Source organism: Leptodactylus fuscus, chromosome 8, assembly GCF_031893055.1.
Source record: "Leptodactylus fuscus isolate aLepFus1 chromosome 8, aLepFus1.hap2, whole genome shotgun sequence".
In the NCBI taxonomy this organism is placed as follows: Eukaryota; Metazoa; Chordata; class Amphibia; order Anura; family Leptodactylidae; genus Leptodactylus; species Leptodactylus fuscus.
In genome coordinates, this window is record NC_134272.1 from 53,599,200 (window position 1) to 53,614,929 (window position 15,730).

General features: G+C 45.8%; 1 protein-coding gene across 1 annotated transcript in view; it reads left to right on the top strand.

Moving 5' to 3' along the window:
- Nucleotides 1-15,730, top strand: part of LITAF (lipopolysaccharide induced TNF factor) — a 329,531-nt gene that overhangs the window by 35,574 nt on the left and 278,227 nt on the right. The window lies entirely within an intron of this gene.

Genomic DNA, 15,730 nt, shown 5'->3' on the forward strand with positions numbered 1-15,730 from the left:
CACCTCTTTATTGGCTCCTACAGTGTTTTGGAGGTTTTCTTTGGCTTCTCACTTTACTGCCATGTTTCTATCCTTGTCTTATAACTTTTTAAAAATTTCCATCAATGTAACTGCATGAGGGTATTTTGTGGGATGAGTTTTTATTGCCATAATTTTGGAGTACATGCTGTATGATGTATTGCAAGTCTGCAGTTTTTGGACTTTTTTTTTGTGGGGGGTTTCATTATGACATTGTTGACTTTGTGATACGCACCAATATAGTAAAGTTTAAAGGGATCCTATCATTCAGATGGAATTTTTTGTGGCTAACAAGTCGGAATAGGCTTAAGAAAGGCTATTCGTCTCCTACCTTTAGATGTCTTCTTTACCTTCGCGCGGAGAAGACATCTAAAGGTAGGAGAAGAACAGCTTTTCTTAAGGGTAATCCGACGTGTTAGGGACAAAAAATTCCATCTTCATGATAGGATCCCTTTAAATTGACACATAATTGTTGTGTTCTGTGATGAGATATACTGAAGCAAGTTATCAGTGTCAAGGAAAACTTATCTATATACTCTGTATATACAAATTATTGTACATTTTTTTATTGGCCAGAGACCTTCCTCAGTCAGGCCAGACTTCTCGTCAAGCGGAGCTGAGGGGGATCACCGACGTCAACAACACACTCATTATATGGCATCCCAGCAAGCTGCCAAGATGCCAGAACAATCACGGGTACAGCATGGCGAACAAGTTCCTCAGCAGGCCAACTTGACAGCTGCCGAAATGCGGGAGCAGGCAGATCATTAACACCAACAACACTCTCATTATATGGCATCCCAGCCAGCTGCTGAGATGCCGGAACAATCACAGGCACAGCATGAGGAACAAGTTTAGCAGCAGGACAGCTTGAGAGCTGCCAAAATGCCGGAGCAGGCGAACCATCGACAGCAGCAATTTGCTGAATAAAGGTGGATCATGGACACCAACAATACGCAGACGAAGTCACAGGCAGAGGCTAGTCTTAATAAAAAAATTCTAATCTGCAAAACAGACCCTAACAGAAACAACAGGAGAGCACTAGGACCATAGACAAGAGACGAAACAGTCTTGAACACCTAGCAATTAGACAAGGACAAGATATAACTGGAAAACTGGAAACAGATGAAAAGAAATTTAGAATAATCTACTGGAATAAACAACACTGAACTATGAACACTAGAATAGACAGGACTAGATTCTAAAGTATGAACTACTGGATTAAACACATATAGCATCTGGGGCTGCATGGTCTTTGTTTATTATTTGGGATTTTTTTTTTTTAACCGATTCCTGACTGCCCACTGTATATAAACATCACCTTGCTGGGCTTTGTCCAGAGTCAACATTTATATTTTGACCCTGTTAAATTGGGGATTGGGTCTCCCTAAGTGTTGGGAACTCTGAACACAGCACTAATAGCTGCTCTTGATCACGGAGACATAATCAGAACCTGATTGTTTTAGGTCTCGATCATGTGATAGTCATGAGAACAAATCATGGCCAGATTAGGGAAAGTTTGTTTTTGTAACAAACTTTCCCGGGGGTTGGATGCATATACAGGGCCGCCGATAGGGCAGTACTACTGGTACTGGCGTCAGGGGCCCGGCCAAATTGAAAAATGGGGGGGGCCCGGTTTTGGCCCGCCACCGTGTGCCGGCTCCCTGGCGCCCGTAGCAGTCATTGTGTATGTCCTATTTCAACTCAGATCTGCATCCAGAGGACGCAGATCTGAGTTGAAGACATACGCGGCTGAAGCAAGGAGCTGACACAGGTCAGCTTCTCGCTTCGCCGCTGCGCGCCTCTCTCCCTGACACATATGCAGCTGAAGCGAGGAGCTGACATGTGTCAGCTCCTCGCTTCGCAGCCGCCGCCGCCGCTGCTACTGGCTTGTAGACGCGATGTGTCTAAAAGCCATTAGCCGGCGGCAGCGGTGAAGCGAGGAGCTGACACAGGTCAGCTCCTCGCTTCAGCCATCGCGTCTACAAGCCAGTAGCCGGCGGCGAAGCGAGGAGCTGACTCAGGTCAGCTCCTTGCTTCGCCGCTGTGCGCCTCTCTCGCTGTCACATATGCGGCTGAAGCGAGGAGCTGACCTGTGTCAGCTCCTCGCTTCGCCGCCTCCGCTACTGGCTTGTAGACGCGATGTGATGACGTCACATCGCGTCTATAACTGTGCGCCAGTGAGAGAGAGGCGCGCAGAGAGCTGCGAGGGAACGAAGGAGAAGGTAAGTCAGTCAGTGTAATGTGGAACGTGAAACTGGGGGCAGAGAGAGGACGGCATAACACTGGGGGCAGAGATGGAGAGGACATGAATATGGGGGCAGAGATGGAGAGGACGACATGACAATGGGGGCAGAGATGGAGGGGACATGAATATGGGGGCAGAGATGGAGAGGACGGCATGACAATGGGGGCAGAGATGGAGGGACATGAATATGGGGGCAGAGATGGAGGGGACATGAATATGGGGGCAGAGATGGAGGGGACATGAATATGGGGGCAGAGATGGAGAGGACGACATGACAATGGGGGCAGAGATGGAGGGGACATGAATATGGGGGCAGAGATGGAGAGGACGACATGACAATGGGGGCAGAGATGGAGAGGACGGCATGACAATGGGGGCAGAGATGGAGGGACATGAATATGGGGGCAGAGATGGAGGGGACATGAATATGGGGGCAGAGATGGAGGGGACATGAATATGGGGGCAGAGATGGAGGGGGCATGAATATGGGGACAGATGGAGGGGACATGAATATGGGGGCAGAGATGGAGGGCATGAATCTTGGGGTAGAGATGGAGGGGACATGAAACTGGGGGCAGAGATGGAGGGGGGAACATGAAACTGGGGGCAGAAATGGATGGTGCGGACATGAATCTGGGGGCAGAGATTGGGTGGGAGACATGAAACTGGGTGCAGATGAAGGGTGTATATGAAGCTGGGGGAGAGATAGAGGGGGGACATATAATGTACGGGTGACTGTAGGAGGATTATACTGTGTGCGGGCACATGAAAAATTAATGAGAATGGGTGGAGTCAACATAACGGTGGGTGGGGATAAATTTGCCGTGGCGCGCAAAGCGCGCCGCACATTTTGTCCCTCTTTTGGTTCTTCAAAAGTTGGGAGGTATGGGTACAGGGGGCAGTGGAAAGATGTTAGAAGGTGGACAGGGGGGGGAGGGGGATTGTTGGGGCATCGGGTGTGCGGCACTGCGGAGAGGGAACGTCTGGGGCAATAATATATAATATATAAGTTTTTAGCTGGAGAACTACAAAGCACACAAGACCTCCAAAGGTATGTGTGCTTTGTATTAATAATGATGTAGGCGGCTATGCTACTAGCATAGCAGCCTGTTTGGGGGTGGGACTTTCACTGTAAAGGAGTATTCACGTTGCGTTTTTGGCCTCCCTTGCCAGGATACGTTGGTAACCAGTCACAATCAGCTCCCCACTTATCCCTGCACGGAGAACTGCAGGCCCCCCCCTTTTTTTTTTTTTAATGGCCAGTTCTTCGTGCAGGGATAAGTTGACAGCTGATTCTGACTGGTTACCAACGTATCCCGGCAAGGGAGGCCAAAAACGTAATGTGAATAAGCCCTGAGGATTTATTAGGAGGGCTCTTATAGATGGTGTTGGCTCTCTATAGGCGCTGTCACACGTAGCAGATTATACCTGCAAATAGAATCTGATGAAGCCTTGTAATGCTGCTAAATAAAGGGAAATGTAATACAGAATTGGTATGTCGCAAAATAAAGTAGTTTTAAAATGGCGGCAGCCGGGGGGGGGGGGGCAGACACTTAGGCTGTATGGGGCCCCAAAATTCCTGATGGCGGCCCTGTGCATATATAACACTGTCTCAGTGTGTTTGTGGTAATGCAAAAACTGGTGTTAAAACAACATTTTACAGGAAAAAAAGTCACTTTCCATTTGCATGGCCTAATTCTACAAAAACTACTCACTATAACCCTTGATAAATTCCTTGAGGGGTCTAGTTTACAAAATGTGGTCACATTTTGGGGGTCTTCACTGTTTTGCCTCCTTGGGGGTTTTTGCAAATGGGATATGCTGCCATGTGCCCGTACATCAGGATTATCTATATAAAAGGCATGCAATTTCAAACTTTGAAAACTGCATTTTTTTTTTCAAAATTTTCACCAAATTTACTATTTTTTCATAATTAAAGACAAAACATATCAACCAAAATTTACACATGACAACACTAAATACAATGTGTCATGAAAAAACTATCTCAGAATCACTTTAATAAGATAATGCATCTCAAAGTTTTTACCACATAAATTTACACATGTCATATTTGAAAAATGAGGCCTTGTCATTTAGGTATTTTTAGGAGTCGATGATCTGTGGTCAGTCGCTGCCCATGATGCCTGAGGCTATAGTCACCTTAATACTAAAACCTGTAACAGATTATTCATGGTACAGACATTATTCATAATAATGCTCCCAGTGGCGTAACTATGAATGGCGGGGCCCCGTGGCGAACTTTTGACGGGCCCCTCCCCCTCAACCCACGCTGAATACCCCGACTCCCCCCCCTCCTACCCCAGCATTCCTGCGCGCACTATTATGCCCCATAGTCGCCCCCTGCACACACTATTATGCCCCAAAGTGGCCCCTATACACAGTATTATGCCCCATAGTGGCCCCCTACACACAGTATTATGCCCCATAGTGGCCCCCTACACACAGTATTATGCCCCATAGTGGTCCCCTACACACAGTATTATGTGCCATAGTGGCCCTACACACAGTATTATGCCCCATAGTGGCCCCCTACACACAGTATTATGCCCCATAGTGGCCCCCTACACACAGTATTATGCCCCATAGTGGTCCCCTACACACAGTATTATGTGCCATAGTGGCCCTACACACAGTATTATGCCCCATAGTGGCCCCTGTACACAGTATTATACCCCATAGTGGCCCCTGCACACAGTATTATGCCACATAGTGGCCCCTACATACAGTATTATGTCCCATAGTGGCCCCTGCACACAGTTTTATGCCCCATAGTGGCCCCTGCACATAGTTTTATGCCCCTTAGTGGCCTCCACATACAGTATTATGACCCATAGTGGTCCCTGCACAGAGTATTATGCCCCACTGTAGACACCCATGAACAATTATTATACTTTGGGGTCTTTTCAGACCTCAGAGTATAATAATCTGAGGTGGAGGGGGGATACCAACATAAAAAACACTTTTACTTACCTAACACTGACTCCGCTGCACTCCTCGGTGGTGTCGGCCATCTTCAATGGCGTCCAGGACGTCACATGACCCGGGTCAAGGACATCACACAAGTAGGTCGAATAGCACACTCCCATAGAAATAAATGGAAGCAGCCGGCACGCAGACTTTGCCGGCGGCCGGTTGCTTAACCCCCCAGCTATGTACATTCATTTCTATGCTAGCGTGCTATTCGAAACAGCTGTTTCGAATAGTGTTCGCTCACCTCTAGTAAGTAACACTGTTTTTCATGTTCTCTTACCTCTCCCGGGCCTCCGATCATTATACTTGGGGCTCTGAAAAGACCCCCGAGTATAATAATATTGTTTGTGGGGCCAGTGGCCCCTGCCAGGATCGTTAAGTAAATAGGGTCCATTACCGGCTGGAGTAACGGCCTATTAAGAAAAAAAATGCAACGGTAGCCGGGCCCCTAATGTCCCGGGCCCAGAGACCCCACAATATACAGTAGGTATCCCATGGGGTCCATGCAGATTGGAATACCGCCAGCATGATTTTTTCATATGGACCAGAAGGTCATCACCTGTGGGGGGTTAACACACTTCCAGTGCATTGCTATAAAGGTCTTGGCCACTGTGCACAGGTTATAAAAGAATCTGGTAAATGTATTTCCTAACTGTTTAGGGCAGCAATTGCCCACTAGGGTGCCGTGGGGACCCCCCAGGGGTGCCATGACAATCCAGAGGGGAAATAGCCGCGTGCCTCCGTTAACTACATTGGCATCCTATGTAGTTAAATAAAGTGATTCAGCAGGAAGGTTTTAGCTCTATCCTGCTCTATCACTCAGGCATCAGGTAGTGATGCCTAATGAAGGCCTGCTCCATCAAACTGCAGAGAAGGAGGATGACAGAGATGCGGGGACCAGGGATGGGTAAGTGTTGTTTTTTTTTATTATTCAAATAGCACAACTGGGGGACATCAATGCTTGTCAGGAGGCCACTAGAGAACATTACTAGTTTCAGGAGCCACTGGAGGACATCATTACTTGTCAGGGGCCACTGGTGGACATTATTACTTGTCTGGGGGTCACTGGAGGACATTACTAGTTTCAGGGGCTACTGGAGGACATTATTACTTGTCAGGGGCCACTGGTAAAAATTATTACTTGTCAGGGGCCACTGGTGGACATTATTACTTGTCGGGGAATGAGAATCAGAGGAACGAGAATTCTTGCCTCCCCAGTTGCCCTATGCAAATGTAGTAAAAGAGAGCACTGGGTGTATATTATTAATAAAGATTAACCAGTATATTACCCCTATATTACCTCCCAATACCCCTTACATTGTTATTGCCCTCTCTTATAAACTATGCACACCTTTATTAAATCCCCTAATACTCCCTCGTTTGAGCTATGCCCCCCTGAATATTGCCCTCAATGCCACCTTATACTGTATTAGTCACGAAAATTCAAAGTGCCCCCTTGTAATAAAATGCCACAAACTCTGTAAAACAAACAAAAAAATAGTAGAAAGTTATACTCACCTGCCTCCAATCCACCAATGCCGTTGCTGCATCTTCCTTTCTTATATACAGCAAGCCATGTCAGGTCTGCAGCCCACAAGGTGCTAGGACTACAGACAGATGTTTGCAGCCTGGGGCAGAGGTCACACTACAATGATGTCCTTGTGCCAGGATGCAGGCATCATGAAGCTTTCATTGCCTTACAAGTTAGTTAATGGCAGAGTAGGAAGCCGGAGGCTTCCTGCTCTACCATTTATTCAACTGCATTAGTGTCCTGCCGACAATGATGTAGTTGAATGTGTTACATAAATGAATGCGCCACCCCCTTGCTCCCTCTCTGCTCTCATCTATCTAAACTGTTTGAATGTCTTTGCTGGCTCACTTCCTCCACTATAGTTCTTATATTTCATATATACAATATTATTGGTAGCTCAAATGCTGACCACCTGCCTAGACCCACCTATATGGCAAAGTGGGATGAGTTCCTTGGCACACCCCTGACCGACACTGATATCATTATATATTATATTTTATTTACCAAATATTTGAAGTACCCCCTAATGTGAAGTGATACGTATTGGACCCTGTGGAGGTAGGAGAATACAGGGAGGTCATAACCAGAATTAGGGAGGCAGATAAAATCCACTCCTTTCATTACTATCAACATGGTAAAGGACCATTTGAAGAGCTTATCTTTATAAAGAGGAAAATAGAGCTTTCAGTGTATATGAGGTCCTCTGCTTACAAGGTCCAGGAACAATGAGCCCTTATCTTGTGTTTTTTTGTTGGTCTTTAATTGACACTGTTGATTCACTCTAATGTTACCTACTTAATTCATTCATTTCTCTCTGAGTGCTTTCCCCCTCCTCCCTATAATCTTGATAGGGCGGTGAATGGAGTGGGATTGCATGGAGTTTTTAGGTAGGGTAAAATTAAACTTTTTTGCATCTTACCCTTAATTCAAATATATACGGTGTATATACACACATATATATATATATATATATATACATACACACACACACAAAAAAAAGCAGTTGGCTGGAGCCGAAACGCTGCAGCATGAGGCAATAAACCTCCTTCACTTTTTTTTTTACCACATACTCTTTGGCGTGCCTCCTGCTTTTTTGGAGTTATATTGAACGGGACAAATCCTTTTCCTATTGGTGAGCACCCTATGCCTATACTGGTGCAGTCATATATTTATTTTGTCTAATATATATATATATATATATATATATATATATATATATATCCTAACCAACTAAGTTCTACAAATGAGTTAAACCCATCAGCAATCACTTGACACAATGATGACTCAAATGTGAGGGAGTTGTTTAGTATCTAACTTCCCTAACCTCAAACTAATAGGAAGGAGATGAAGACCCCGCATCAATGGGCTATAGTCTGTCCACAACTTATTTACTAAGTACTATAGTAACCCAACATAAGCTGTATGCTACCTGAATTGACATCCTGAGCACTGGTAGACCACCTTGTGGTAGACCTCATAGGTGTGAAATTGAATAATCTGAGGAAGATCAGGGTGAGGCCTGGTTCACATCTGCATTTGGTATTCCGTTCAGGGAGTCCACTTATGGACCCACTGAATGGAACACCGAACACATTAAAAATGTCTGTAGGAAGCTACCAATGAAGGTAGAGTAAAAAATTAAAGGATGACTATAAAATTCTGATTCTATGAACTATGTGTATCCTCAAAAAGACAACTAACATACAAGCACATACCTAATACTATAGCTAAGAGTATGTAAATAGATAATACTGCCATCTAGTGTCTATATAACATGAAACATGGCATCACAAGAACCCATTCCCCCTAAATAATACGTTACCCATAAAGAAATAGAGCACACACAAATTAATAATGGAGAAAAATTTGCCACAATGTTTATCAAGGTGACCAAACTACAAGCATTTAATAACGAATATAAATATATATATATATATATATATATATATATATATATATATATATATACACACACACACATCCCACTAATATTATAAAGGTGAAATTATGTGTGTTTGGATGTTTGTATGTTTGTTCCTCAATCACACCTACACGGGCGAACGGATTTGTCTGAAAATGCGCACATACATACCTTGGGTCCCGGATTGAACGATAGGCTACATGGAATTCCTGTACACCACCGCAATTCACTCCCGTGCCCGGTGCTTCTCACGGTTCAATTCCCTGCAGGACCTGGCACACTGTAGGCCCTGGGATGACGTCATCCCAGCCCTTTCAGCAGCTCACCTGATTGGGTGCTGCTTCTCTATGTGGGCGGAGTTATCAACCGGCCGCCGTCCACACCAACATGGCGTCTGTGAGAGGCCTGGAGCGTCCTGCACAAGGGCAGCAACAAGTCCATATGCTGCCCCACCTGTGTGGCCTCACCACGGGACCGCAGTACTCTGCCACGGCCTGACAGGGGGTCGCCTGCGTCGCGCTTTGGAACGCCAGTTCGGCCAGCTGTCCCGCAGCATCTGCTGTCTCTGGACACTACAAGTCGGAACATCGGTGCACGGGAAGCCCAGGGTGTGGTGAGGACGGGGCCACAGGTTGGTAGAGGGAAAGGGGACACACGGTTGGCAGGGTCTGGTGGGGGTAAAAGGGGGCATGGGGTAGGTAAGACGGGGGAAGGGGGCATGGGGTAGGAGGAAGGAGTGACCACATGAGGAAGTGGGTAGGGACAAAGGGAGGTGGAGGGCGGCAGGAGGGAGACCAGGTAAAGAGTTCCAGAGCCCCGCAAGGTAGGGGGGCATGGGGTAGGTAAGACGGGGGAAGAGGGCATGGGAAAAAAGGGGGCACGGAGTAGGTAATACGGGAGAAGGGGGCATGGGGTTAGGGGGGAAAGGGGGCACGTTCCTGGGGGCAAAGGGGCACAGGGTAGGAGGAAGGAATGATCACATGGGGAAGCGGGTAGGGAGAAAGGGGGGGGGTGGCAGGCGCCAGGAGGGAGAGTAGGTAAACAGTTCCAGCGGGCCGCAGGGTGGGCCCCGATGGTCCATGGAACCACAGGTGTAGGAAGGACCCGCTGCAGACACAAGGCAAAAGAACAAGCCTGCGCACCGCTCCAGGTGGGTCCCGCAGGGGGTCGGAGTTCCACGGATGAAGTTGCGGGTAAAAGCTACTAAATAAATATAAATAAAATGATAAAAAGTCCTGCATACAGCAGCCTGCAATAGACGTAAATGGCAGATAAGCCTGGGAGCTGTCATGGCAATGGATCGCCGACCCTGGATCTCATTTCAGGCACTGGGGATTCTCTTTAAAATGGTGGTACCCATATATAATTGGGAAAATGGCACCTTAGTCAGCATTGAATGAGGTGCCAGGGGCCTTAATACTTGTGATCAGTGCGGGTTCTTATCAAGGATATTAAAGCCAGATCTCTATTGTATAATACTGTCACATTCGTGTCTATGTCCAAACCCAGAATCCGGACTGCAGACTGCACCGCTAAGGAAACAGGGGAAGGAGACTATCCCTGACGCTATGGCGGCTAGCTAGGCCCTGCCTGCAGGTGGTGGTCAGCTGCCAAGCTAGCCAACTCCTGGCTCTCTAACACGAAGGCCTAGCCGACAGATAGGGCAAGAGCTACAAGAGAGTTAGGGACTGGGGATACTAAGGTGGTCACCCCTGCAGAAACCAAGGTGCAGCTGCAGATAAAACAGGATGGGATGTGCTGGACAACAGACACGCAGCACAACACAATACGCAACAAGAAAATGAGGAGAGGGAAAGTGGAGAGGTGAGGAAAGGGTTAACACAGGACTGGGGCAAAACAAACTGTAACCCAAACCTCAAACAACAAGATATTGCCAGGCAAACAGAACTGAAGGACAGGGTTTAGTAGAAGTGTGGAGGAACAAACCAGACTCACACAAAAGGCAACACTCATACCATTTCCTAGTCAGTTGAAGTTCTAGCAAAAACACTACTCCTCCTCCCAGGGCCACAAATTCTAGGTTGTAACCACAAAAACTGGCAACTAATGGAGTCAGCCCTCTTCATTAAAAAGGCACCAGAACCATCCGATAGGTTGATGGCAATGATCACCATCTGAGGTTCAATCCCAAGAACCTCAAGTATGTACTGAAGGCCAAAACACTATGTACCAACTGATGGCTCAATGGCAAGGACACCACCAGCAGATCACAGAAGCCCAGATCAAATCCCCAACAGAAACATACACCAAAATATATAAATAATCAGGTCATGACAAATACAGCCGAGACCCAGCGGCTATGGTGGTCGATCAACTCTTGAGCATCTGCCATTATACATACCTGTTAATATAGATTTAATAATGTTCCTTTATATGTTTTTTTTAAGCTGTAAACTTTATGATATCTGATGTATTCCAAACTATTATGTTTCTTTTATTATGAGGCTAAGTTCACACTAACATTGGTTGCTGTTCTGGTCCGTCAGAGAACAAGAACAATACACAGGTGAACTACTAAAATAGTGGCTACATCTGGAGCCTGAGGCACCCCAATGACTATAATGCGGGTCTTTCTGGTGTCTTTAAAATGAAAGCAACGGATAAAAAAGTTGTTTGTACGGGACTGATTTCAGGCTGACACTGCGACAGAGACTCCTATGGAGACTCCAGCACAAATGTGAATGCAGCCTTACTGTAGTATTTGATGGCAAACAGTTGAGAGGTTTACCATAGCTGATGGGAAGCTTTTGTTTGTATAGATGTTCAGGGAAGATGAAGGACTATGGAAATGATGGATTAGGGGTGAAGAGTGAGGAATAGAGGGAGAGGATTCTCTCCAATTTTTCTCTGATCAATCATCTTTGAATTCTATTGGGTAGAGAAACATGGAATTCATGCTCCCTCCCACAAAACCTCTGTGGTGTCCTGGACTGAATACATGTTATAGGTCCTGGAGCACCATCTAGAGCTCTAAGGAAAAAATAGCAGCAAATCTCAGTATTACTGCTCACCCAACACATATATCAATACATGAATATCGCAATAATATGCAACACATTTGCCTAAAATGTCTCATACTTACAAGATTACCAGAAATATGCAAGGTCCAAATCGTAACCATTAATGTCACTAGTATAGTGTAACTTAATAATTGTCAACATATAAGGGGGTATACACTCACCGGCCACTTTATTAGGTACACCTGTCCAACTGCTCGTTAACACTTAATTTCTAATCAGCCAATCACATGGCGGCAACTCAGTGCATTTAGGCATGTAGACATGGTCAAGACAATCTCCTGCAGTTCAAACCGAGCATCAGTATGGGGAAGAAAGGTGATTTGAGTGCCTTTGAACGTGGCATGGTTGTTGGTGCCAGAAGGGCTGGTCTGAGTATTTCAGAAACTGCTGATCTACTGGGATTTTCACGCACAACCATCTCTAGGGTTTACAGAGAATGGTCCGAAAAAGAAAAAACATCCAGTGAGCGGCAGTTCTGTGGGCGGAAATGCGTTGTTGATGCCAGAGGTCAGAGGAGAATGGCCAGACTGGTTCGAGCTGATAGAAAGGCAACAGTGACTCAAATAGCCACCCGTTACAACCAAGGTAGCCAGAACAGCATCTCTGAATGCACAGTACGTCGAACTTTGAGGCAGATGGGCTACAGCAGCAGAAGACCACACCGGGTGCCACTCCTTTCAGCTAAGAACAGGAAACTGAGGCTACAATTTGCACAAGCTCATCGAAATTGGACAATTGAAGACTGGAAATTCGTTGCCTGGTCTGATGAGTCTCGATTTCTGCTGCGACATTCGGATGGTAGGGTCAGAATTTGGCGTCAACAACATGAAAGCATGGATCCATCCTGCCTTGTATCAACGGTTCAGGCTGGTGGTGGTGGTGTCATGGTGTGGGGAATATTTTCTTGGCACTCTTTGGGCCCCTTGGTACCAATTGAGCATCGTTGCAATGCCAAAGCCTACCTGAGTATTGTTGCTGACCATGTCCATCCCTTTATGACCACAATGTACCCAACATCTGATGGCTACTTTCAGCAGGATAATGCGCCATGTCATAAAGCTGGAATCATCTCAGACTGGTTTCTTGAACATGACAATGAGTTCACTGTACTCCAATGGCCTCCACAGTCACCAGATCTCAATCCAATAGAGCATCTTTAGGATGTGGTGGAACGGGAGATTCGCATCATGGATGTGCAGCCGACAAATCTGCGGCAACTGTGTGATGCCATCATGTCAATATGGACCAAAATCTCTGAGGAATGCTTCCAGCACCTTGTTGAATCTATGCCACGAAGAATTGAGGCAGTTCTGAAGGCAAAAGGGGGTCCAACCCGTTACTAGCATGGTGTACCTAATAAAGTGGCCGGTGAGTGTAGATGTGAAGTATATGCAACATAATAGACTGAAATTAGATTTAAATGCACATAAAATTATATTGTGATAAGTGTTTCTTTAAAAAAAAGTTCTTCTAAGATGAGTCTTGTAGGCATTACCTATATTGAATCTTTTGTTGTAGTACATTTGTTGTAGCCATCTGTACCATGTCAGAGAGGAAATATGTCACTCAAATAGCTGCCACTGCTGACATACACTGTCAAAGTGAAGTTGTTAGGAAGAAAATACAGTATAGAACGGACAGCTAGACCTGGGCAACCAGGTGCACACTGAGGCACCTGGTTGCCCAACGCTCCCCAAGTTACAGCAGGGCCCAGGAACCCGAAAACCACTCCCCTAGATGGGTGAAGAAACAGATGAAGCTAGTCAGTGGAGTTGATTGCAGTAGCAGGAGTTCACCAGGAGATGGCGGAAGAAGAGGAGTCGTACAAGCTGGGTCGGTAGTCAGGCAGTCACGCAGATTTCAGCGATGAGACAGGATGTAGTCAAACCAGGGTCATACACTGGAGGTCACGTGGTACAGAGGGATGAAGCCAACGGGTAGTCAGACAAACTGGTCATACACAGGATATCACGAGGTGCAGAGTTGCAGGTCAAGGAGAGGTGGTCTTCAGGCAAGCCGGATCTTACACAGGAGGTCACATGGTACAGAGTCGCAGGTTAAGGAGAGGAGGTCTGGAAGGCAAATAGAAGATACACAGTAGGAGAGCAAAGAACCAGGTCAGGGGCAAACAGGAACGCAGAGTAGAGCGGATACCAGGGAATCTGAATTACTAACGGGGAGCCGGAGCCCGAGTAAGGCTTAAATAGCCTGCGGCTTGCCGCCTGACTCCCTGACCCTGGAAGTCCGGGTTCCAGTCCCAGAAGGAGACTGACAACCCCTGCAGACTATTGTGGAGGTTCTGGTCCTCCCCCTGAAGCGCCAGACCCGGCACAGATATTGGAGCGGCCTGGCATCCTCTGTGCATCGCAGCGGAGACTCCGGCCCAGCTCCTGACAGAAGCTTACTGTAGTGTAAGGGGCCGAGTCACTAACCCCATATACCAACCAGTTGTGTAAGGTCAAGTATGCTCCTTTGCTCTGTATATGTCACCTTTCCAATGGCAGGGCAACTGAATCCAGTTTACTTGTGTGCTTGTAAAGACATGGCCAAATAAACACACTCAATGCTTGTTGGCATTAGCGCTTTACTAAGGTTCAAGTTTTTCAGCCACAAACTTGTTAACAGCAGTTGCAACAAGGTTTAACTACAGCAGTTCAACTAGACAATACATTCTTTGAAAGCTCAGTAACCCTTCAATGCATGACTGCAGCAGTCATGAGACATACAGCAGTGATTGCTCAGTCCTCACAAGGGTTTGTGGTCAGCTCCTATAGGTCTTGCACTCCACTCCACTAAGCTTTGCTTACTGTCAGGGCTCAATCTCGGAATCACGCTGCAGGTAGCCGCTGCACATTATAATGATGACAAAAATTCAACTTCTATGAGGAATATAGATATATATTTAAAAAAAAAAAAAAAAAAAAAAAACACACACAACTTATGCTCAAGCCATATATACAACACCAGAAAACACCATGTGTTCTGTGCTTTCATGATTTTTCTGATTCTTCATATTTATGCAAGGATATATCATTTGACTTTAATATTGTACTGTATATGACCACACAACACAGGGGTACTAAAAGGCACTTTATTTGTGGCATTCTGCCCTTGGTTGGTGTTGGTTGTGCTTCGGGAGGTTAATCGCCAAATCGGCTATCATGCCTCACAGTTGTACTGGGGAAAAAGTGTGTTATTTGATGGTCTATTCCTATGTTTTGAGGACAGGTAGGGTTCTAGCAGCTGCCTGGAGAAGAGAAGCTTACTGCTCAGAGATCTACACATACGGTCTGGTCAGCTTGGGGCGAGGAGGCACATCGACACACCAGGCTTGGTAGCTAGCTGGAACTGGGGCACTAGCCAGACTCTGCATTCACATGGCTCCAGGAGGCAGGTGTCAAAATGTATAAGTTTGTGCTCGTCATTGTACAGGCTCAGTTAGTTATGTATGGCCAGTAGATTACAGTACAGCTTCTGCTGTATCCTCAATGAAAGAAGCCAGGATAACAAAATATTTTAATTTTATTCTAAAAAATAAAGTTTAAGAAATTGTAAAAATATCACTACAAAAAGTGGGCAGTCTTAGCTTTAACCTTCCATTGTCTCAACCACATACTGGATTTTCAGCAACTCTGCTCATTACTGTTGAATAATGTCCACCATGCTGCTCCTGAGTATCCACATGTGAGAGAGTTTATTGCTGTACTCAAGCATGCACAACACGGTAAAAAAAAGATCACCCAAAATGGCATGTAATGCTGATCCTCTCGATCATCCCAAAAGCGCAAATTAAGAATAATAGGGTTTTAAAATAAATAAAAATATATATATGCCCCTCACCCATAACAGCTGATCTTTAGGGTTACCTGAACACACAAACAAACCAGTAGGATATTTATAATCAAGACTTTATGTAATGTAAAAACCGTACAATAACCTTTAACCTCCAGCATATTGCAAATGAGTGTCATAAAGGTGAA